At 42.2% G+C, this 26205-nt stretch overlaps 1 protein-coding gene across 3 annotated transcripts in view; it reads right to left on the bottom strand.

The window, feature by feature from the left end:
- The window catches only part of MEGF11 (multiple EGF like domains 11), a 409367-nt gene extending 384887 nt beyond the window's left edge, over positions 1–24480 (bottom strand). For 2 of the 3 annotated variants that reach the window (XM_063448765.1, XM_063448767.1), the window contains exon 1: positions 24391–24480. The gene's annotated coding sequence lies outside the window, so the exon portion shown is untranslated. Of the gene's footprint in view, positions 1–23990; positions 24030–24390 lie in introns of those variants that run through there. The other variant, XM_063448766.1, reaches the window with a different exon arrangement.
- Positions 24481–26205: the final 1725 nt, after the last annotated feature.

Below are 26205 nucleotides of genomic sequence, written 5' to 3'. Positions count from 1 at the left end.
GCTCAGCTGAAGCTTCTCTATTCCTTTGGAGGGGTTCCTGCATGGGTATTGTAGTTCAAACTCCTTATGGGTATGTGAGGCCATTCTAACCTCATGCTATTTCAAACAGGCCAATAATAAGCTGCCATAGAGACCTGGTTGCATGTTGGTTAAATGTCTAGGTTCTACTATGCAGGAGGGTTCGAGTTACGAAAGCGGACAACAAATTGAAGGATAAACGTACCCCCATGGTTCACAACACCCTCAAATAATTTACTAAGATCTGGGAGACATACTTCTTAAGCCAATGGGTTGGTGTCCTGTAATATCTCCCAGTGAATCCCCCTCCCCATGTTATGTTTTATAATGTTATAATTTACCTTATATTTGGAATATTCTTTGTACATATTATTACTCCAGGCACTGGGTCTAAGCACTGCTTTTTGGTATAGGATTTGATTTGGACAAAAAGCTTGTTCTTCCTTTTATGTTACCTCTAAAACTTTAGGCTATTGCTTTCTTGTTTGGTGTATTAAAAAGAGGATATCTCTCAATATTGAACCCTCACCAGGTTGCTTACTGTTTTCTAACTCTGCATACTCAGTATCTTCCCATCAAGCCCAACCACCGTTCTATTTATTTACACTGTGGCAGATTTCTTCTCATGATCCACAGTCATAGTGAGCCAGACATCTTTCAAGTGACCCTGATTGAGAGTATAGTAGAGCTTTGTCAAAATCTGTTTTCTACCTCTACCTGCTAAACGGACACTCTAAGTAAATACAATACATCAAGGTAGAAGTTACATTGCAAAAACTATGGGTGCAAGCCCCCATTTTTTGATTAAGCAGAGAGCAGTGTGAAAAAAGGGCTCTCGTAGACCACCACCATTTCAGTAGATTGATACTTCTACATTAACAATATTAATTCAGGCTAATCTTAGGCCCAATATTAAGTTCCATGCTGCATAAAAATATGTTCTGCAGTCTTTTAAGAGCTATTTTATTTTTACTTCTGCAATTATTTATTTCTGCTTTTCATTTGTGGACTAGCATTAGCCAGCTCCTTATTTTTTGCATGTTTTAACTGAAGTATTCCGCTACAGGATGCTGAACAACAGACCCTATAGGATACACTGAATACTAATTAAAGGAACACTATAGGGTCAGGAAGACAAACATGTATTCCTGACCCTATAGTGTTAAACCCACCAGCTAGTTGTCCCCCTCCCTCCTTGCCTCCCTAAATATAGTACATTCTTACTTCAGGGCTCAACAAATTCCAGATGCCAGGTCGCCATGGCGACTAAGAATTTTTTTCCTGGCGCCTTGGATTTGTCAGCTTGTCCCCTCCTCCTCCTGTCTCACTATATCTGCGCGCCGGGAGGAAGTGAAGGGAATTGTAACTACTTCCTCCCGGCACTGAGACCGCGCAGGAGAAGGAAATGCTGACAGGGAAACAGGTAAAGAGGTCTCTAGTCGCAGAGCCGCCCGCCTCAACTGCCCATTCTGCAGAGCCGCCTGCCCAACCGACCCACCATTGTACAGAGCAGCCTGCACGTCCGCTCACCCATTCTGCAGAGCTGTCTGAATGCCCGCTCATTCGGCAGAGCTGCCCACACGCACACCGGCCCACCCATTCCCCTATGCTGGTTCCTCCCAGCACACTGGGATACAGAAACAGGAGGGTGGGAGTCTGGATCGGCGGCAGCCAACTCCTATCAGCCAAATCCAGCCCCACTGTAATCTGCCCCCAGTCCCTCTGGACCTAAGGAAAGCCCCTCCTGCGCCCACAAAGTAGGTAAGAGGAAGGTGGTAATACAGGGAGTGCAGAATTATTAGGCAAATGAGTATTTTGACCACATCATCCTCTTTATGCATGTTGTCTTACTCCAAGCTGTATAGGCTCGAAAGCCTACTACCAATTAAGCATATTAGGTGATGTGCATCTCTGTAATGAGAAGGGGTGTGGTCTAATGACATCAACACCCTATATCAGGTGTGCATAATTATTAGGCAACTTCCTTTTCTTTGGCAAAATGGGTCAAAAGAAGGACTTGACAGGCTCAGAAAAGTCAAAAATAGTGAGATATCTTGCAGAGGGATGCAGCACTCTTAAAATTGCAAAGCTTCTGAAGCGTGATCATCGAACAATCAAGCGTTTCATTCAAAATAGTCAACAGGGTCGCAAGAAGCGTGTGGAAAAACCAAGGCGCAAAATAACTGCCCATGAACTGAGAAAAGTCAAGCGTGCAGCTGCCAAGATGCCACTTGCCACCAGTTTGGCCATATTTCAGAGCTGCAACATCACTGGAGTGCCCAAAAGCACAAGGTGTGCAATACTCAGAGACATGGCCAAGGTAAGAAAGGCTGAAAGACGACCACCACTGAACAAGACACACAAGCTGAAACGTCAAGACTGGGCCAAGAAATATCTCAAGACTGATTTTTCTAAGGTTTTATGGACTGATGAAATGAGAGTGAGTCTTGATGGGCCAGTGGCTGGATTGGTAAAGGGCAGAGAGCTCCAGTCCGACTCAGACGCCAGCAAGGTGGAGGTGGAGTACTGGTTTGGGCTGGTATCATCAAAGATGAGCTTGTGGGGCCTTTTCGGGTTGAGGATGGAGTCAAGCTCAACTCCCAGTCCTACTGCCAGTTTCTGGAAGACACCTTCTTCAAGCAGTGGTACAGGAAGAAGTCTGCATCCTTCAAGAAAAACATGATTTTCATGCAGGACAATGCTCCATCACACGCGTCCAAGTACTCCACAGCGTGGCTGGCAAGAAAGGGTATAAAAGAAGAAAATCTAATGACATGGCCTTCTTGTTCACCTGATCTGAACCCCATTGAGAACCTGTGGTCCATCATCAAATGTGAGATTTACAAGGAGGGAAAACAGTACACCTCTCTGAACAGTGTCTGGGAGGCTGTGGTTGCTGCTGCACGCAATGTTGATGGTGAACAGATCAAAACACTGACAGAATCCATGGATGGCAGGCTTTTGAGTGTCCTTGCAAAGAAAGGTGGCTATATTGGTCACTGATTTGTTTTTGTTTTGTTTTTGAATGTCAGAAATGTATATTTGTGAATGTTGAGATGTTATATTGGTTTCACTGGTAAAAATAAATAATTGAAATGGGTATATATTTGTTTTTTGTTAAGTTGCCTAATAATTATGCACAGTAATAGTCACCTGCACACACAGATATCCCCCTAAAATAGCTATAACTAAAAACAAACTAAAAACTACTTCCGAAAATATTCAGCTTTGATATTAATGAGTTTTTTGGGTTCATTGAGAACATGGTTGTTGTTCAATAATAAAATTAATCCTCAAAAATACAACTTGCCTAATAATTCTGCACGCCCTGTATATGTATTTTTTTTTCTGTTTGTGTGTATATCTGTCATGTGTGTATATCTGTATGTGTATTTGTTTATGTGTATCTGTTTGTGTGTGTGTGCATCAAATACAAAAATACTTTAAAGGTGTGTGAGAGAATGTGTCAATGAGTGTGTGTATGTCAGGGTCTTACCTGAGTTGGGAGTCTGTAGCGCAGATATGTCGCTCACCCTTGCAGATAGCCACAGGCCGAGGTGGTCAGGTAAGAATTCACCTGGCCTGTGGGTCTGTGCACGGGGGCTGTGCAGGATGCAGTACCAAATTCGCAGGACAGGCAAGGACAGAACCAGCAGGATAGTCGAGGGATAGCCGAGGTCAAAGGATGCCAGAGGTTAGAATAAACGTAGTCACAAGCCGAGGTCAAATATACGAAGCAGAATAAACAGGAACACTGGTACGACACAGGAACACAGATCAAAGACTTGACAATGAGTGCAGGGCGAGGCTGGGTTTAAATACCCTGCTAATGAAGATCAGAGTCAGGTGAGAAGCAGACAAGTCAAGGTGCAGCCCCCGGTGTAGTAGCCAAGCCAGGATGAACAAGACCGGAATCAGAAGTCTCTGGTAAAGCTGCTGTGGCTCAGAGGCAGAGAGCAGGACTGGGATAGATAAGTACCCCGGTTCAAGTCCCCTGTTGGGAATTCCAGGGGCGACCACGTCTGGCCGTCTGTCTCACAGGTGAGTACCCTGACAGTACCTCCCCCTTCAAAAACGACCTCTGGGCGCAGGTAGGCTCCTCATTGAAATAATCCGTCTCACCAGAGTCACTCTCAGAATCCGTCGAGTCCCCATAGTGAAAGTCCTCAGTATGGGATCCCTGATTAGCTCGGGATTTCCCAGTACCAGCTTCTGGTACAGCTGACGATCGGTCTAGGTTCCGGGTAGGGGTGACAAAAACTTCCACAACTTCGGGAGGGACAGTGCTCGCAGCTAGCAGTGCTTTTTCGAACACTTCCAGGTCTTTTTTACAGACCGTAGTGCCATTAGAAGCAATGACACAATCCTTAGGTAAATCCTTTTCAAGTGGGCAGGAAGTAGTGGTGGTAATACAGGAAGCAACTTTGGTAGTAAAGGCAGACGACTCTGGAGCAGGAGGTCTAGGAGGGCAAACAGGACAAAGCGTGATGAAGTGTCCACCCTCTCCACAGTAAAAACACAGACCATGGCTTCTCCTTCGGTCCCTCTCCCCCGGTGTGACTTTGCAGTGGACACGTCCAATTTGCATAGGTTCCTCAGGATCAAGTTGAACACAGGATACCTCTGGAGTTCTCCTGGGAACTGGATCATAAGAGGGTATCACCGGGGTGTGGTGACGTAGACTCCGCGATTTTTTAGTAGGTGGAGCTGGCTTGGGCTTAGTGGTCCTGCACTGTGAGTCCAAAGCAATAATAAAGGACTCCCAGCTGACAAGGACAGGACTCTTCCTCTGCAACATTTGGTAAGCCCAAACTTTAATGCGTCCAGACAACAGGTTGATAGCCGCTCTGACCCTGATGAAATCCGTGGCGTAAGTTCGAGGCTTTAAAGAGAACAATACCTCGCAATCCATCCTGAATGACTGGAAGGACGTGTAGTTACCATCAAATCTGTCGGGCATGATGACAAAGGGTTCCGGAGCTGGATGTACTGCGCCTTTAAGAGAAAAAAGTTCCTGCTGCAACTCCGAAACAATCTGGGCCAGGCTGGACACTTGCTGGAGTGAGGGTGAGCACATTTCTGCGGACTCCATATTGGTCAAGTCTTTTGTCAGGGTCTTACCTGAGTTGGGAGTCTGTAGCGCAGATATGTCGCTCACCCTTGCAGATAGCCACAGGCCGAGGTGGTCAGGTAAGAATTCACCTGGCCTGTGGGTCTGTGCACGGGGGCTGTGCAGGATGCAGTACCAAATTCGCAGGACAGGCAAGGACAGAACCAGCAGGATAGTCGAGGGATAGCCGAGGTCAAAGGATGCCAGAGGTTAGAATAAACGTAGTCACAAGCCGAGGTCAAATATGCGAAGCAGAATAAACAGGAACACTGGTACGACACAGGAACACAGATCAAAGACTTGACAATGAGTGCAGGGCGAGGCTGGGTTTAAATACCCTGCTAATGAAGATCAGAGTCAGGTGAGAAGCAGACAAGTCAAGGTGCAGCCCCCGGTGTAGTAGCCAAGCCAGGATGAACAAGACCGGAATCAGAAGTCTCTGGTAAAGCTGCTGTGGCTCAGAGGCAGAGAGCAGGACTGGGATAGATAAGTACCCCGGTTCAAGTCCCCTGTTGGGAATTCCAGGGGCGACCACGTCTGGCCGTCTGTCTCACAGGTGAGTACCCTGACAGTGTACATGTGTGTCTGTCTGAGTGTGTGTACATATATCTGTGAGTGTATCTGTCTTTCTGTATGTTTGTGTATATGTGTGTATGTGTGTGTGTGTGTGTGTTTGTTTGTGTATCTGTCTGTCAGTGCATGTATATGTTTAGGTCACCAGCTCCCCTTCAGTCACATGGGAATGGTGTTTTTACTTACCTTTTTTTCCCAACAACGTGCCCGTCTTTCTGCGGCTGGCACACCTCCATAGCTGAGATAATCAATCTTGATGATCTCAGCCAATCCAATGCTTTACAATAGGAAACCACTCGGATGCTATTGAGCATGCACAGCAAAATGCTGCACCAATCAGCATCTCCTCATAGAGATGCTTGATATCAATGCATCTCTACGGGGAACGTTCAGCTCCTCCATGCAGAGCGTGGAGATGCAGAATGAAGGTGCTGCATTGTGCAGCACTGAGACAGACTCTTTAGGATCTAGATAGCAGAAACATATAATTCTTAAAGGAACAAGCTATAGATACCAGAGCCATTACATTGAGCTGCAGTGGTTCTGGTCACTATAATGTTCCTTTAAGAATTGTATTTTTGTTGTTGAAAAAAAACTGGCTCCTAACGTTTTTAGCTGGCTCCTATATTTAAAGCAAATTTGTCAAGCCCTGTCTTACTTGTATTCAAGTCTGCAGCTGCGGTCTCTACCCCTGAACTGCCTCTGTCTGCTGACATCATCAGAAGTGGTGGTCTGAACCAATCACAATGCTTCCCCACAGGATTGGCTGAGACTGTCAAGGAGGCAGATCGGGGCAGAGCCAGCACAAGCCAAACAAAGCCCTGGCCAATCAACATCTCCTGAATCAATGCATCTCTATGAGGAAAGTTCAGTGTCTGAATACTGAGCAGCACTGCCCAGGGAAGCATCTCTAGCAGCCATCTAAGTAGTGGCCAGTGGAGTTATCACTAAGCTGTAATGTAAGCACTGCATTTTCTCTGAAAAGACAGAGTTTACTGCGAAACGCCTGAAGGGAATGATTCTACTTACCTGAACAAATGCAATAAACTGTAGTTGTTCTAGTGACTATAGTGTCCCTTTAATGAGTGTTTCGGAGCTACTGTGTTCTCAGTCCTAATTGTGTGCTCTGACTAAATACATCCTATCTACATGTGCATGCATGAAACTGACATAACAAAGGAGGAAATTAAAATTACTCTTTTGCCATGTCATCACCATGGTGAAGACTTACAGCTGCAGCAATGTTATACAAATCTCTGCAGTTATGAGACGCTCTCAGCAAGGAGAGGGCCCAGTGGGTAATACTACTTGTGTGTGTTTGAGTTAAATAACAATATTGCATGTGTGCATGCGTGCATATGTGTTGGTATACTTTGTACGGATTAGCTATCTGCTGGCAGAATGCTAAATTTAAAGATCAAATGAGGTGGGAGTTTTAAAGGGCAACTACAAGCCACCATGACCACTTCACTGATTTGAAGTGATCATGGTAGTAGCGGCCTGGATGTGCTACATTTATGTTTAAAACGGTGCACTTCTACAGCTATTTGCATTTATGTGCAGGAGGTTATGTCAATTCTGTATATATTTTACGTCTGTGATCATCGCACACAGAGTGCTGGAAACAAACGTAATAATATTTTCCCTTGCAGGCTCTCTTCTCCCTCCTTCCTTCTGTGCAATACTACCACTGCTTGATTTTTGTATTTCTTTTTTTATTAAAAATCCCTCCTTCCCAACAACCTCTCACTTAATTTGCTTAGACCATGAGCATGCACTCAGAACCGGCAAAACAGTCCAATCAGAGGCTTCTCAACACATGCTTTTCTATGAGATGCCTGTGATTGGTCTGCATGAGGCCCCCTGCTGACGTTGGACGGAGTTGAGAGATTAGAGCTGGGAGTTGGATATTAGGTAAGCTTTAATACTATTTTTTAAGTTTGAAACCATTTTGCAATGTCCAATAGGACACTGTAAGCATTAATAGGCAAACAGTGTCAAAGGGTTGGAGTAACTCTTTAAATCTACTGACTATGTCACCTTTGTAACACACTAATACTACACAAAATGAAATAAATTACTCTTTTTTAGTAAAGGTTAATTAGCTATTTCAAGTGATGTATACATTGGCTTGCAATTACTGTAGTACAAGGAAGGGATCATAATACAACTCTTTAACCCCTTAAGGACCAAACATCTGGAATAAAAGGGAATCATGACATGTCACACATGTCATGTGTCCTTAAGGGGATAAAATGAAAACACAGGTGACAACTGGCGGTACTTTAAAGGACCACTATAGGCACCCAGACCACTTCAGCTTAATGAAATGGTCTGGGTGCCAGGTCCATCTAGGATTAACCCTGCCTGCTGTAAACATAGCAGTCTCAGAGAAACTGCTATGTTTACAATAGGGTTAATCCAGCCTCTAGTAGCGGTCTCATTGACAGCCACTGGAGGCGCTTCCGCGCTTCTCACTGTGATTTTCACAGTGAGAAGACGCCAGCGTCCATAGGAAAGCATTGAGAATGCTTTCCTATGGACTGACTGAATGCGCGCGCGGCTCTTGCCGCGCATGCGCATTCAGTCGGTGACGTCCAAAGGAGGAGGAGAGTTTAACCCCCTTCCTCCAACTTCAGCCCGGCGTGAGGGGGCCATGAGCGTGGGGCCACTCTCAGGGCACTATAGTGCCAGGAAAACGAGTTTGTTTTCCTGGCACTATAGTGGTCCTTTAATTTTATAAAATGATTGCTGACATGAAAGCACTCACATAGTAGTATTTAATCTCTTCATTCTGCACTCACCATTGAAAAGGAAGTGCTACAGAGCAGTGATCTATAATGTTATGGCAAGACAGTAGGCTTCATATTTGCTTTACTTTCTATACTCAAACCTCCCAGCAGCAAAGAAATGGTTAACAATGTAAAGTAAAAATCAACCGATCACAGAGTAGGTATCAGTAATAAAGTATAATGAAGTTCCTCCCACTTCCTCTTTCTTTGCTGCTTGCCTCCCAGGTGAGTCAATTCTAATTATACTTTTAAAAAAATATATATTTATGTTTTTTTCTATATGGATTTTACAGTTTATTAGATATTTGTGCTGGTTTATTTCCCTTTATATTTTTATATAACTTATATATAGTTTCTAAGGTGCCTTTGGATTATATTCAGCCCATATCATGCTTTTGATAATGTCTTACTTGCCAGACGACGCCCCTAAATCGGCCGAGATTAAAGCATGGCCTTCAAGAACAACCCAACCCACTTCCCAAGGCGACAATACAGCGCCTTTCCGACTCTGAGAAGTCTCCTGACCCATCAGACCATGAGGGGGCCCCCTGCAAAAGCCCATGGAAGGGCGATAGCACGTCAGCCAGAAAAGGCAAAGCGCCAGCTAAAGGTCCCAAATTGAGCCACATCTCCCTGCCACACTTTCATGAGTCAGACCCTTTAGAGGGTTCTACTTCACACGTTGTACAGATCGTGGACGATTATAACGCTGGCTACTCCGATGATGATGTCCCCTATAATAAGAGAGCTAATGCTCCCTCCCAATATGTCATAGAGACTTTCATTGATCAATTCACCAATTCACAGCAGGATCAGTCCTCTGAAACCCTGCTAGACTCCTTTGGCCAACCCTTCTTTTACCCACCTGAGCATATTGCGCAATTCTGCAGGCTATGGATTCGCAATTCTCTTGACAAGGAGGTAAGAAATAAGCTCAGAGCAGAATGCAACCGCCTAATTATCCCGGACAAGGTCGCTCTCACACTGTTTGACCCTATTTAAATAACATTTCTTATCGTGCGACATCATAAGCCACATACAGCCAATTATAGCTTCAATAGGGTTATTTAAACCCAAATTGCCTTTTGATCAGTGCCCTGTCGTAGTTTCCCACAGTTGGTTATCCGAGAGTGTGTTCCTGATCGTGTTTTTCTGGTTTTTGACTGTGGCTCCGTTTTGACTTCCCTGATTTCTGGTATCCTTTTCCTTGTCTTTAATGCCACACGTCTTTGTTGTTTTTTGTTTCTCCTTTTTCCTGTTATGTCTGAGTCTCTACTCCTGGATCGCTGAATACCTGTTCCTGGTTTCCAGATTAAGTGGCAATTATCCTCCTATTTAAACTCTGCCTTGCCTCAACCTCATGGTCAGATTGTTTGTTCCTCTTTGTGAAAATTTGCTGTACGTCTGACTCCTGGTTTGAATCTCTGCCTGTTTGCTGCCTGTCCTGACTTTTGATTATGTCCACGACTACTCTTTTGGATTATCGTTGCCGGTACCACGTTCTGGAACCACTGTGTCTTTACAGCCCCAGTGCACTATCTCACAACCTTGGAGATTCCTACCTTGAGTCTCCTTGGTTTGTGTTAAATTGCAAAGGGTGCTTTAACTCTGCAAGTCAGACTCCTCATCAAGGTAAGATACCTAACACTGTGTCCCTAAATTCGGCAAGTATTCTAAGGTTCGGTTAGATTTTATCCTTAGTCATAGGTGTGATACTATTTCTGCATGCTGGATCAACAGTCTTACTGTCAGAGAAGTCTTCACTTCGGCCTTCACAAACCATCCAGTTACTGGAGTTTCAAATAGACTTCATTCAAGCTATCCTCCAACTCCCATCCTCCAAAATAAAGACAATCAAGAAGGACATTCGAAAAATGATGGGCTCCCCTCGCATCTACCATCGCGATTTGGCAAGGGTCATAGGGCTCTTGTCAGCCTCCATGCAGGTCATCTTCTCGGGGTCCATTACATTACAGAGAAATGCAACGCCTCAAGGCATTTTTACCTGCATAATTCCGCTTCTTACGATCAACTGATTTCTCTAACAGAAGAAGTCCACTTGGGACTGAATTGGTGGCTCCACAACATGGAAGCTTGGAGCGGAAAGGCGATTTTTGATTCCCTACCAGACTTAATTTTAGAATCAGATGCCAGTCTCTCCGGTTGGGTTGCAACCTGCTCGCATCTCTCCACCGGAGGGCTTTGGACACTCTCCAAAAGGACCTTACACATAAACTGCCTCGAATTGATAGCCAGCTCCAATGCAGTACGCAGCTTCGCAAAAACGCCTACAATTGTTCTCTGACTCTGAGGATGAACAACGTCTCCGCTGTCCGTTACGTCAATCGATTGGGAGGTTCCTGATCCAAACTCCTTTCGGTTTCGATGAAGGAACTCTACCAATTGTGCCTGGCCAGAAGCATCTCCCTTCAGGCAAAATATCTCCCGGGTCCAGACAACCTGGTGGCGGACTGGTTCTCTCGTCACTGGAGAGACGCCAGCGACTGGCAACTGGACCCAAACATCTTCCATCTCCTTCATCTGACTCATGGTCCTTTTTATCTGGACCTCTTCGCATCCTACTTGAATCGTCAGACCGAGGCCTTCTTCAATTGGCTTCCAGACCCGGCCTTTCAAGCCTTCGATGCATTCCTTCAACTTTGGCCTTCTTTTCCTTTTCTCTAATTCCTCGAACTCTTCAAAAACTCTGGGTCACTATTCTCTTGATTACCCCTCCATAGAGGGCACAGCCTTGGTACCCCAGTCTGCTGGAACTGTCAGCAGACTTCCCTCTTCTTCATCAGACTTGCGATCTTCTCCAGGGTCCATCGGGGCAATTTCATCCGGGGCTCCCGGAACTCATCATTCCTACCTTTTCGCTTGGCAGTTCTGGACTCGCTGGTGTGTGGAGAGGGATATTGATCCCTTTTCATAATCTGTTGTTAACATCATGAATTTCCTACCCTTAGGGCAAGTCCAGGGCAAGTCCTATCGCACCATCAATCTATTTTGCTCTGCTATCTCTGCGCAACATATCCCGGTCAATGATTCCTCTGTGGGCAAACATCCCTCAATCTGCAGATTTCTGCGTGGTATTAGATTTGCTAGACCCCCTACACCTAGATACTCCCATTTCTGGGAAGTATCACAAGTGTTTTCCTTTTTGGAAGCTTGGCCTTCCAACTCGGACCTCACTCTACAACAACTTTCCACTAAACTGGCCCTTCTCCTCTGTTTGGTTTCCTTCCAGAGAGTTTCGGATGTCAGGGCTTGACTTACATGGCATACTTTTCAAACCCGAGGGTGTGCGTTTTACCATCTCCCGTCGGACTAAGACACTCTGTGTAGCACTTTGTTTACGCCAATACGTGGCTCTTACTACTCCACTTCGGCCTCCTTCAGGACCTCTCTTAATCTCCTACGTTCGCCCACACCGGCCGGTGTCATGTCCTACAATTGCTCGTTGGATCAAACGCCTCCTCGGTCTTGCCGGTGTTGACATTTCCTTCGGGGCACACTCGGTCCGCGGTGCAGCAGCTTCGTCTGCCTTTCTTGCTGGAGGTACCCTCTTGGATATTTTGGCATCTGCACACTGGTCTATGGAATCCACTTTCCAGACCTTTTATTTTTGTCCAGGTTCTCATGCCCTTTTTCCTCTACTTGCTAGGCATTGAAATAGCAAATATGAAGCCTCCTGTCTTGCCATAAAATTAGGGATTATTCTAGTGTCAATGACCGAATAATCTAAATTTTATTAAAGACAGGTGGCAAATATTTTCCCACCCTGCTTTTTTCTTTCCCTCCCTACTAACTGGTGTGTTGATTTTGTTTGTTGACTAACTAATGGTGGGTTTTTACTTTATCTCATCTGAGGTTTGTTTACTGGTGTTGTCATCTTTTCTATTGTTCTGTACAGCTCCTGCAGTTGTCGCAGATTTCTGTTGCTTGTCTGATACTTTGACTAGAGTTTGCCTTATGTGATGGCCACTATTATTTGATACCATACTTTCATGATGTTTTTCTTTTTCTTCTAGTGTGAAAAATCTGCGCTGTGCCTCTGGACATCCTACCGACTCCATCTGATCTTATTTCCATGGTTGAGGACAGTACTCTGGGTTTTCCATAGACTCATTAGTTCTTCGTTTACATGGTTGACTTCGATTGGTGCGGCTGCATCATAGAAAGAGGACGTGGGAGGAACTTCGTTATACTTTATTACTGATATCTACTCTACGATTGTAACGTTCACTAGGGAACCCTAACACGCAGACAGGACAGAGTACAGAAAATTGCAATACCGATCCTTAGAATGGTCGGGTTATGCAAAAAGGGATAGTCAAAACACGAGCCAAGGTAAAGGGAAACAGAGAGATGGAATAACAAGAGACAAAGCCAAATATCAAAAACGAGGAAATCCAAATAGCAAGTGCAAAGGCCAAACAAAACAACTGCTGAAGGATTCAATAAATTCAATCCCTATTAGCAGGTACACACAACTAAATTCAAATTGATACTTGTCCTTACAGGATAACAAGGTCATTATCCTTTTAAATCCAGTAATATTATTTCACACAGAAGACTGTTAATTATGATTCAATATATTTTCAATATATTATTTTAGTGATGCTCTGTAGAGCATCTTTGGTGGTTCACAGCATGCCTTGGTGGTTCACAGCATGCCCCATTTCATTAAAGTGATGGTAAATATGAAGGATTATAATTACAACTTTCAACAAATTACTGCATTCTTTAAAACATTTTCAATTAGATTGTAAGCATAATGTTTCTCAGTTTGCATTGACAAGGGACACTCCAACCATGATGACCACCTGTGCTCCAAGCACACACGGTGTTGCAATCTGTAGTGATTTGTAAAAACACACTATAGCTAAATGTCCCATTCTCTGATGTTGCTTCTCCATTCTCCATTACTCAGCAACTATTAGAACTAAAAACATGCCTCCTAACTGCAGATTTGGGATCCTGTCCAGTAGAGATGTGCATGGGCAAAAAATTTGGTTTGGAAATTCAGGTAAGTAAAAAAAAAATTGTCTGCTTCGGCAGTTCAGACCAATGGCATTCAGTTTGGTTCGGCACTTCCGAACTACCGAACTTTGGCAATCCGGAACTTCAGTACTTCAAAGCATCCGAATGTCCGAATTGCATGAAACGAATTGCACATGTCTAGTAAGTAGTTGTGGTGGCAGTCCGGGCACTAGGAGCCCTACAGATGTGTAAGTGGTTGTGGTGGCATTGTGGGTACTGGGAGACTGAAGCCCTATAGTTGTGTAAGTGGTTGTGGTGGCAGTCCTGGCACTGGGAGCCCTATAGATGTGTAAATGGTTGTGGTGGCAGTCCTAGCACTGGGAGCCCTACAGATGTGTAAGTGGTTGTGGTGGCAGTCTTGGCACTGGGAGGCGGGAGCCCTATAGATGTGTAAATGGTTGTGGTGGCAGTCCTGGCACTGGGAGCCCTATAGATGTGTAAGTGGTTGTGGTGGCAGTCCGTGCACTGGGAGCCTTATAGATGTGTAAGTGGTTGTGGTGGCAGTCCTGGCACTAGGAGCCCCTTGCCCATAATGGCTTCGACCACAACTATTTGTTCCACCACAACAAATTGCATTTGTCCAGCCTTCTGATTTCCCACATCTAGGGACACCACAGAATTGTCCCTGGCATACCACATCACGTCATTAGACCTTCAGAGGTGCTCTGCCTATTTGTGGCCTTCACTGGAGCTGGACAGAACCTGTATCTAATGTTGTGAGTTATTCAAAAATGGAATATGTTCAATACACCCACTGAAAAAACGATTAATTCAGCAAAATTACCTTTTACATTGATAATATATGAGCTATCAATCTAGCCAATAGGGTTGTTCTACTTCCCAAGTTACATAAACTGTTGTGTATGAAAGCATTGCGTCTTTTCTTTAATCTCTGTATCTATTTTCAGATGTACCCGTGGATCACACCTCTGGAATCACACTGCACCCCTGTGTTATATGACAGCTCTTTAACAATGCAAGTATTTGGAACGTTGTCAAAGACCTAAAGGGAATGTGTAAAGCAATATACTAATAAACTCAAGACAAATCCCACATTATAGAGAAATTTATTTCTTCACGCATAATTTTACTTTTCTTTGCTCTGTCTTCTGCTTAATCCCATAGAATGTGTAATCAAATCTCAATTTTAGAACTTTATCTTGGTAATAAAAACCAATAATTAGGATGTTAACTATTTTAGTAATTCTCCAGCTACTCCAGGTTCTGCCAAAATACATCGGAGCAGAAACCTAACTACAAGGGATTTTTTTTTTTTAACATAGATGTTTACAATTTTCATCTGCACAATTATGAAGTCAGGGAGAAATTGTATTACACCCATTTTACAATAAAATTATTTTAGCTTAAGGTTTTCTTAATTACAATTTTGCTATTTTTTCCTAATATTCAGTGAGTGTCTGAGGATTTGTAACTTTTTTTTTTTTCCTAGATCAATATATGAGGCTTGAGTTTTTTGGACTTTTGTCTTTTTCTCTGTTTTGAAATAATTGGTCACTGAGAGATTTTTAGGTTTTTCAGTAAGTCAGTAAATGTTAAAGGGTTACTCCACCAAATAATATTTTATTAAGACACGGTGCTTTTGGAGGAAAGCAAGGAAAAGAACAGGCCTCTCTACAACACCCGATCCTGCCTTGGGACGTCCCTGAGAACAAACTGATGGGAGGACTTGGGCAGTGTAGGGCAGAGAGCATCATATGCGTGCTTATGACAGACGCCCAAGGCACAGAATTAAAGTTAGTCAGCCTGGATGCTGGAGATACACGTAAGGCAACAACCTCAGATATTTTGAATGTGGTCAGTGCCTCCTTCTTCAGTAGTATCATTAAAACATCAGTAGCCAGACTGGAGCATGAGTTCCAGGCTGACTAATGCCATTTCTGTGCATGTTTGTTGCATAGTAGGTTATTCATTGGCCGAGAAAGCTCAGATGAGAATTTCAGCCAATGAATGACAGTTGGGATCGGCATTTAGTGAATATTCATGTCAATGTCCAGGGCTCTAGACATATGCCCCAATCTGAAATAATTCCGAGGGTCAGGTCAAATAAATTTTGTCCCTTGGACAAGTAGATTTTATTTTTTACATTTCCACATCTCCATAATAAAACATTGCATCATGACAAATGAAACAAAATGTAATATGAACCAGGTCATACCAGCACCATGTAATTATAAGAAAGAAATGTCAAAGACTGTGAGATGTATGCACTAAACAGAGAAATTTTGAAGCTGGTTTTAAACTCAACACACATTGGTCAATAGATTCCAGTGTCTTCATTTTTGCAAATACACTTCAGACGTAATCAGTCTCTCAGTTAAAAAATGACAATCATTTATGCATATTAATATCAGCAATTAGGGGTCAACTAATATCATTTTTTAAGAGCAGATGCCGATACAGATTATCGCTCACCTTTTGGGCCAATTGCTGACAGCAATCACACCCCTGTCACTCTCAGTCAGTCAACCTATTACATTATAGTAGATTTTTCACTGTTTCACCTCCCTGCCTTCAGATGAGTTGCGCATGTGAGTCTCACAAGGAGAGGTGACATGAGGTTGCGTCGTAGTGCCTCATTGGCTGGCAGCTGGAATTTCCGGATGCAGAAAATAGTGTGCGGTGACTGGGAAAAGCGAGTAAGTTATTGGTAATGTCCAGACAGATACAGATTATTAGAAATATGCCAAATATCGGCCCTAATAATAGGCGGAACCGATAATCGGTCTATACTTACTAGTCATTCTAGACCCCAGTGTGTCTGTGGTGTGTTAAAGGACCACTCTAGGCACCCAGACCACTTCAGCTTAATGAAGTGGTCTGGGTGCCAGGTCCTTCTAGGGTAGCAGAGAAACTGCTATGTTTATCAATTAGTTAAGCCTTCCCCTATTTCCTCTAGTGGCTGTCTCACTGACAGCCGCTAGAGGCGCTTGCATGATTCTCACTGTGAAAATCACAGTGAGAGCACGCAAGCGTCCATAGGAAAGCATTATGAATGCTTTCCTATGTGACCGGCTGAATGCGCGCGCAGCTCTTGCCGCGCGTGCGCATTCAGCCGACAGGGAGGAACGGAGGCGGAGAGGAGGAGGAGAGCTCCCCGCCCAGCGCTGGAAAAAGGTAAGTTTTTACCCCTTTCCAGAGCCGGGCGGGAGGGGGTCCCTGAGGGTGGGGGCACCCTCAGGGCACTCTAGTGCCAGGAAAACGAGTATGTTTTCCTGGCACTAGAGTGGTCCTTTAATGGTTGTGTAGAATGTCAGTTAAGCTGGTATTAACAGGTCTTATCTAGGTGAAGCAATCATTTTATTATGTAATTCTTCAGATGCAGTATTATCATCTCAGGATGCATGTAGAAATCTAGCACAAATATATGGTTGTCTGCTTATTAACTTTAGGATACATTTGAGAATTGTTCATTATAAAGTTACTACTTACTACTTTATAGACTTTATAGACCAATTTTTGTTCTGCAAGGGGAACCTACTCTAAAATCCTAACCTTCATGAAAGTGATAGTTTAAAGAGAAAATCTGGGTCGGAATTAACACGTTTTTCAAGCCTTATATAGATAATGGATGCAAATGCAAAAAAAAAATATATATATATATATATATATATATATATATATATGCAAAAAAAAAAAACTTGGTAAAATGTAAATGTTACTGCACGTGCTGAAAATCCCCAGCATTCTCCAGCAGTGACTCATACAATTCTGATGCTCCCTTTATTTTCGCTTTAATTTAAAACTTTGCAAATCCCAGCAGAGGTTTATGGGACACAAAATTCAGCTTTTGGAAGCAGTTTCATCCACCTGAAAATATGAATAGAACTAGTTACTAAGTTAAAAGCATCTGCACAATGGCTTACTGACTGCTCCATTCATTTTTGTGAGTGGAACTATGCCAATTATGCGCAAGTAAGTCTCCTTTAGAGTAAACTGTGGATGAGCCTGTCAGTAGAGGTATAAAAAGTGTAATCATTTTCAAAGAAATACTTGGATAATAAGGACGTAGTGCAGTAAGATGTTCACAGACTGCTGGAGTTATAAGGAGTTATTATGGAGTTTTTATGCAACAAGCATAAGTTGTTGTGGTGTGTCTCAATTTGAATTTCTGCTTCTTTAATTGTAAACGTAAAGCTGGCGTGCCACTGTGATGATACATTGTATTTCACATCAAGCACTGCCTTATAAGGACAGTATAAGTGTTCAACTCTGCCAGTCAACAATATCAACCTTTACAAGGGTAACAGACAATCTCACTGATAAAGAACAAACAGATTTGTGTTCCTTTGATCAACGTTTAATCAACACATGAAAATAAGTACCTGCAAGAAAAGTAACTGACAAATCTTGTGTCCGTGCTCTTGCAGAATATCAATGTAATGCACATTTTCTGGATAACAAGCTAGAATTTTTTTAAATTTTCTCAATGGCAGTAGAGGTAAGGAAGGCTCTAGACTTCAGACGAGGCCTCTTTTTTTGTCTAACTACTTGAAAAAAGTTTGACCTAAATTAGAAATGATAAAACCAAAGCTCCTCGCCCTGTAGAACACTAAAACAGGTATCAAAGCAGTATCATTTAAGGTGCTTTAAGGGTTCCTTTAATTCCCATGCTGTATTTGGTGGATGCATAAAGCACAGAATTTAAAAAGACAAAGTCAGGACAATGATCGGAAAGTGTCTAAGTTCAGTGAATCCAAGCTCTGTATTTATTCAGGAAAACAGCTAGCAAATGTATAGATTAAAAGTTACTTTACTTTGTGTATCCATCTTTACACGTCTGTAATGATTTTGACAAGCTCCTCAGCACCAGAAATACGGTCTTATCCGGCTTCTATGGCTTTCAAAGAATGTGAGATGCCAACATACACACTATGTCAGATTGACAAACGTGAAAACCTGGAGATATCAAGGTTAATATCACCTCCTCGTTTTTTTCTGTTTAGGGCAACATTCTGGACCTGCATACAATTCTTAGGATGTTAGTAATAAACTGTGTTGGCGTGGAAAACGCTGTTTTGTAACAAGGTACAGTGTCTCTTTGTGATCCTCAAATGGTTAATATAATTTGTTCACTTTATGATTAAAGGCTAATTATTTTAAACCACTTCTACCAGTAGTGATAAACAAACTACTTAACACAAAGACTCTGACATCTGGATATGCATTAACCCTGTGTGTGCATTTCATTATCCTGTCTTGATGTCCACTGATGGGCTTCATCGCTCGATCTCGGACAGAGTCCTTGGCTGAGTTGTGAAGCTGTTCTTCGTTTTGGAACAGAACCCATTATTACCAATTAACCTCCCATGAACTGCACGTCACCAGCTGAATCGAGAAAATAATTATTCATTCCCGCTAATGGGGAGGGTAAATTCAGTCGCTGTGTGAAGAATTGACAAGATGGGGAGGGGAGGGGAGAGTTCGCCTTTTCAAAGGTGACCTCTCCTTAAAGTTAAAGCTTCACACTGTTTAAGGAAGAAATATTCCAAAAAAAGATCTAATTATGCGTTATTTCTCAGGGCCGCAGGTCCCTGTCTCACGCAGTAAACTGAGACAATTATGTTAGGCAGGTTTCGTGTCTGTGAAGGTATGATGTAACAGGAAAAGATAGGCACAAGGACACAGAGATGCCATGCCAGCACTATTCCGATTTTTGCAACATCGATATGGTTTGACTTATTTTTATTTTATTTTTTTTAAACTGACATTAGTGAGTCCAATTTTTGTTTAACCCCTTAAGGACCAAACTTCTGGAATAAAAGGGGATCATGACGTGTCACACATGTCATGTGTCCTTAAGGGGTTAAATGTACCAAAAAGCTAGACAGAAAAAGCTTTACTCCATTACAATTTTAATTAAGTCTTCAACCATCTAATGCAGTATTTTTCATTCGCTTGGGTAATCACTGACACACATGGATATCCAACTGACACGGTGCTAAAATTTCTTGGTCATAGATTCAAAGAGGCATTTTCTCAAATGGAAGTTTAGAAAAATGCTTAGAGTAAATAAAAATTAAAATTATACTACGAATGGGATTTCAGTAGTTTTAGTAATGACTGAGCCTTCCATCCGCTATTAATGCCAATAGCATCATGGTTAGCCACTTACTATCAAACTATATTACGAGACCCTAGGAAGGGTACTAGCTCAATGCCCCTCTCTGTAAGTACATATTAAAATCAATCAATACTTGGAAAAGGAAGCAATGTTCAAAAAGACCCAAATACTCCTTCCTGACCCCTTAATTTCTGAAGGCTCTAGCATTACCTGATGGTTGTTCAAGCTCTGATGCCTATGGAATTGGGGAGAGTATTTCAACAGTAGCCACATATCCAAAGAGCAACAATATCCAAAGGTTGTATTTGAGCAGCTAGTGTAATCACATATCTTTTAATAATATTATTATTTTATTTACAAAGCAACAATGAATTCTATAATGCTATACAATGGTTATTTATAATATGTTTAAAAGCTAGGTTTTATATTACTAAGTCTTACATATAATAAGCAAGATCAGAATATTAGAATTACCAATACAATTGTGTTCCATTGTAAAGCACACCTGGCACCCACTCCTAGCAAGCAGACTCTGTAAATTAGTCCTGGCTGCAAAAACATTCTAGCAACTCTAGTTTCAGAGAGAGATCATTTAATGAATAGTTTACAATGACAGAATGTATAATAACCTTTTCAATGTTGGGTGTGAATGTGAATGTGGGGTATCAGTGCATTAAAAACGTTCAGTACTCAAGGGGTTAGTGCTTTCTGACTCAGTGCAGATCCCTACTCTATTCGTTATAAGGTTTGAGGACTTGTCCTGCGTACCAACTGAGTACTCGAGGTTTTTTTCACCGTGTTCAGTTTATCAATGAAGGAGTTTTAAATAGTCAAAAACATTTTCCCCTCTCTGCCGTCTTATCGCTCTCTAAGGCCAAAGGGAAGAGATGCCTATGACAGGACATTCTTCTTAGCACAGAACAAATGGGATCAGCAATGCTAAGTGACACCACTTTGCCTCGCTCTGTAACTACCGACCCAGATGGGAGAGGCTGTCCCCTTGGGAGAGAAGGATACCATTGTGATGAATTGGTACCCCATGCACAGCCAGGGGATGACAGAATACCTTGCAATGTGGAAGGCACTGGCATTGGTATTAGCAGCAGTTCAATGGGCCTGGCAAAGGGAAGGTTAATCATTCTAGAAGCAGAATTTATATTAGTTATTCTAGGCCCATCTCCACTTAGCAACAAGTACAGGGATTATAAATTGTAAAATCTAACACACTAAAGTACTTCCTATTACATAATGGCTATAATGTATAAAGTGTGCTTCACCGTACAACATTACCCAATAAAGGATCAGTTTAATAAATAAAACTATTAGTAATAACAATAACAACAACACCACAGGTTCCACAATGAATTATGGAAGAAGTACAGCCATGCACTCTCACCTCCAGTGTGTATACATATTTCCAAATGTAATCAGTTTATGGTCTCCCCGTGTTAATGCTCTAGAAATGAACTCCAAGGTACACAGTGGTGCATTGTGCTGAATAGACAGCACATTCCACAATCAGTAATTTGGGTCTCTGTAGGAATACTGCAGCAATTTCCATGTTGCAATGATAAGTAACAATTTACAGAGCATTTCTTATGTAAATATATGTGTGTGCATCACAGATATGCCTACTACCTTATTCTATGCTGCTTTAAAGGTTATTAAAAAATAAAATAAAGTATTTGATACAATATGTAATTATTTGAAATATAATACATCAGTCACTAAAGGATTAAAAGTCTAAATAGTCAAAACAGACCGACAATATTACTATGACGATAAGATAGACAGACAGACAAGAAATGACAACATGCACGTGCCAGCAGCTATGCCAGACACAGATGTTATATATATATATATATATATATATATATATATATATATATATATATATATATATATATATATAGTAAATGGTTTTAACCTGAATTTAAAAAATGTAGGCAAAACTGCTGAGTTAGAAAAAAAAAATCTCCAATTTTGATTTTTGATCTTTTTTTGGTTTTAATTTAGTTTTAACTCTTAATATTGTTTAGTTAAAAAAAATGTGCAAAAATATGGATAATTCACTCAACAAGATATGATATGTTGACAACTACCTTGCAAAATTTAGGCCAAAACAGTTCTTAAAATTCTCCAAAATATGTAGTATAGAGATGTTTTTCAACTATTTTGGCTTAAATTTCATAAGAAGTTGAAAACTAACAGCTCACTATATTTAATGACACCTTGGTAAAGGCAATCCCTGCATAACTTACTTGGCATTTGTCGTTTTATGGTAATTAGCACCTCTCTGATTGTAAATATACATACTATTGAGGAAAAGAAAAAAAAAAACTTGTCTCACCTGCACACATGGCATACAATGTGAAATAGTAATTGGAAATTATAACACTCCGGTGGGAATAGAAGATTCTTCTTATGGGAATATGTACAGAACACATAGACTATTATATATGTAAGGATTATTCCTAGAGATCAAATCAAATACACATATACATACACAAGTACACAGATATTTAGATATTACCGAATAAACAAGAGTAGTAGATGTACAGTCAATTCAAGCATGCATCCGTTTTCACATTTGCCCGAGCAAATAAATTGAAAGGTATGTATCCAGTAAGACAAAAAAATCCAGCATGTAAGATTTTTTCACCTGTTTTCACAAAACCAATGAATGTCGCTTTTGAACACACTTTTAATTTCTCTGTTCATCAGTTATATTAGCTAAAGGGAATGACTTTGGACCAGTTCTTGGCAACTTTTCCCAAAATTACATAAACTACACAGCTCTTAACAACACAAAATAGTACAGTAACTAACAATTGTCTTTTTCTTACTAAGATAACTCTGATTTTTGTTTTTCTCAGGCTTGCTGTTTTCTAACTTTCTTGCTTGGAGACACAAATAACCCCCAAAAGATTGCTGGCCAAGGCAAGGTGTGGGTTAATTGCATCCAGGAGCATGGAACAAGAGACTGTCTAATGCAATGAACAGAATCTGATTTGATAAATCTTTATCTGGCACTTCCAGAACTCTATACAAACCAGACAGTGCCTTGAGACATAGATTATTCACACACACACAAAAAAAAAACTCTTACTTTAGAAAACGGTAATGACAAAAAACAAGTATATTTCTCAAATTCTTAACTTAGAATCCAGTAACCATTACCACTTATACTAAACATGTTGCACCTATGATTGTGGATCTACAAAAAAATAGCAATTTGGATTTTTAACCTTTTTAAAGTGATTTCGGTAGTCTGCTGCTTGAATATCCAAAAGGTCAGATATATGTACAAGCATTTATTAGCTCAAATTAAGTGTCATACCACCAACACTGGACCAACATCACTTTATGAGCATATTTAGACATAATAAACAATTTTATGTACATACAAAAACACGTGACATTCCAAGGGGTGTGCTGACAGAACCTTCATGGAATATTTGGTGCAAAAGTAAATTACTATTTTACATCATATTTAGAACAACACCCTGAGTTAAGAATCATGTTGTGCATCTTTAAACAACGCATTTCTTCCAGAAACCATATTAAAATGAGAATAGTTTTAAATGGAGAAAATATGCATAACCCATGGGCTTCTCTACTACAAGTTGCTAAAAAAAAAACAAAAAAAACCTAAAATAATAAATAATAAAAACAGTTACCTCTATTATTTAAATGCATTTAAACCTTTTCACTTACATAGTTTTGAAAAGCAAAAAGGTTGCAGTGTATGCATCTTTCTATCTACAGTATTGTTTAAGTCCTGTTCCAAACAAGCATAGGCTGGTATTGCAGACAATGTATCTTTAATTTCTCTGCAATATTTTGCACAAATAAAAATAAGGATTACTACATGCACAGATATTGTTTTTAACATATGGAACACAATCACTTTACAATGGCAGATTTCGGTCAGAAAAAGCATCTATTGACAGCTGGAAAGGCCAAATGGCTCTTCATAGCAATTAGGAAAGTTTTGGCAAAATTCACAAGCAAATCAACTCAATATCCAAGAAGACTAAACCATCAATTTAACGAAGACAAACAATTCACCCAGAGACATTTGAAACTACAAAATGACATTCACATTACACCAGGTGATACCGACCTAATATCCTCGTGAGATACTCAGTGACACAAACACACACCTCTTCACATTGATATTAATAAAAGATCTACGACACGCACCTTGCCTTTACCAAGTCTCTTGCACTCTAGAGAAGCTGTATCCTTCTTCTAGAAAATACAATCTTGCCCTGCAGCCCCCTCCAATGCTGGCATTAGTGGGCTAAATACGAGTGACCATGCAGAGCTCTTCACTGTCTATGTGAAGAGAGACAATCATACTCACCCGAGCAATGCACTGCAATCTGTGTATCTTCAGACTGGAGTCCCGTGCAAGTACTGGACCTTCTGACATCTTATAATAGAAACTGGTCTCTGCATGGTAAGGACTTTCTCCTTTATTAACACTCCCCATGCCAAAAGATGCAGCAGTGCATTGCTGGAATCAGTAAATTGCCAATGCAAGCTATTACAAGTATGGTATATAACAAGGTAAAAGTGGCACCTTGTAATCCCACGCCAAATGGAACGTTATTGTAAATGGAATGTTATTATGTACCAATTCAGTTATCAGAGGGTTCTAAGAACCCATCATTACCAATTGTACCCCGGTGTTAATTGTTAAGTGCCCCAGACATTAGGGAACCCCTCCCTGCACATATGTAGACATCCTGCCCCTCACTTACCTCCTGCCAAGAAGTCCCAAACAGTGGGGTGATGATCAGAGAGGTCTTCTGTCTCCTGCTCTCCTGTCAGTCATTATGCAGAGGATGAACATCGACACCCGTCCCCTCCCCCCTCCCCAGCCCCGGGCAGCTCCCCACGTGTCCCCGGCACTACTGATGCTGGTCCAGGAGGGGGCACGTCCCCTCCCTCCGTGATGACTCAATCTCAGCCCCTTGACTGCTCGGAGAGTGTGGGATCCACGGCTGCTCGGCTTGCAATGCGCAGCCAGGATCATTGATCACAGGTCAGGCTGCTGAATAAGCTATTAACTACATGAGGACGGCGGTGCCGCTCCGCTAGGACACAATGCACCTCTGGCTACTGCCTGACTGCACTACCAGTAACCCTGTGTATGCCGGACCGTGCCCATGGCAGGGATAACATCAGTGTGCTCACAGGAAACACAATCCATACACAGTTTTCCTCCTCCATGACTAGAAAGTGAATACAGAGCACGACGAAGGATAAGTGCAGAGAACTGGTAATGGAGGGGCTAAGGTTATTACTGACAGTCTACCACCTCTGCTTGAAGTCTGTTCCATGTAGGTATCACAGTAACTCACTGTTATCTAACAACTGTCCACAGTACAGTCTAATGAATTAATATTATGGTGGGGTAGGGGGGCGCAATAGGGTCAGTTTTCTAGAACTCCCATGATGACTTGTCACCTCTATGACATTATATCTACCACAGCCAGTGTTGTACATTGTTGGCGGCCCTGTTCTGAATGGTACTGGCTAAGAGAGTGTCTATCGAACATTTACACATTTATTGCAGGCCAGGGATAGTGATCGCAGTCACACAATGAGTGCAGGGAGAGGTGACAGCAGTTAGATTGAGTGCAGGGAGAGTCATAACAGCCACACAGTGAGTGGTACGAAAGTGATAGCCAGCAGTCACACAGAGAGCGCAGGGAGAGTGATAGTCACACAGAGAGTGCAGGGAGAGTAATAGCAGTCACAGAGAGTTCAGGGTAGTGACAGCAGTTACACAGAAAGTGCAGGGAGAGTGACAGCAGTCACACAGAGAGTGCAGGGAGAGTGGTAGCAATCACAGTGAGTGCAGGGTAGTGACACCAGTCATACAGAGAGTGCAGGGTAGTGACAGTAGTCACACAGAAAGTGCAGGGAGAGTGATAGCAGTCACACAGAGAGTGCAGGGCAGTGACAGCAGTCACACAGAGAGTGCAGGGAGAGTGGTAGCAATCACAGTGAGTGCAGGGCAGTGCAAGCAGTCACACAGAGAGTGCAGGGTAGTGACAGTAGTCACACAGAGAGTGCGGAGAGAGTGATAGCAGTCACACAGAGAGTGCAGGGTATTGACAGAAGTTACACAGAGAGTGCAGGGTAGTGATAGCAGTTACACGGAGTTCAGGGTAGTGACAGTAGTCACACAGAGAGTTCAGGGAGAGTGACAGCAGTCACACAGAGAGTGCATGGTAGTGATAGCAGTCACACAGAGAGTGCAGGGAGAGTGATAACAGTCACACAAAGAGTGCAGGGAGAGTGATAGCAGTCACACAGAGAGTGCAGGGAGAGTGGTAGCAATCACAGTGAGTGCATGATAATGATAGCAGTCATGGCTATCTGTCACAAAGACTGTTACAGCTCTCCATCCCTCGGCTTTGTCACTGCGAGACGTGCCGAAACCTGGCTGCTCTACAGACCAGGGCTGGGTGGCATCCAGCCAGTTAATGTGTCGTACAGCTTACAGCATGCATTGCACTTACACAGGGTCCATCTAACCGCCTGCTGTGTGTAGACCAGCACCTCAC

The sequence above is a fragment of the Pelobates fuscus genome, chromosome 3 (assembly GCF_036172605.1).
Source record: "Pelobates fuscus isolate aPelFus1 chromosome 3, aPelFus1.pri, whole genome shotgun sequence".
Taxonomy (NCBI): Eukaryota; Metazoa; Chordata; class Amphibia; order Anura; family Pelobatidae; genus Pelobates; species Pelobates fuscus.
Note: the sequence above shows the minus strand (reverse complement) of the source record. Positions and strands in the feature narration are given on the sequence as shown.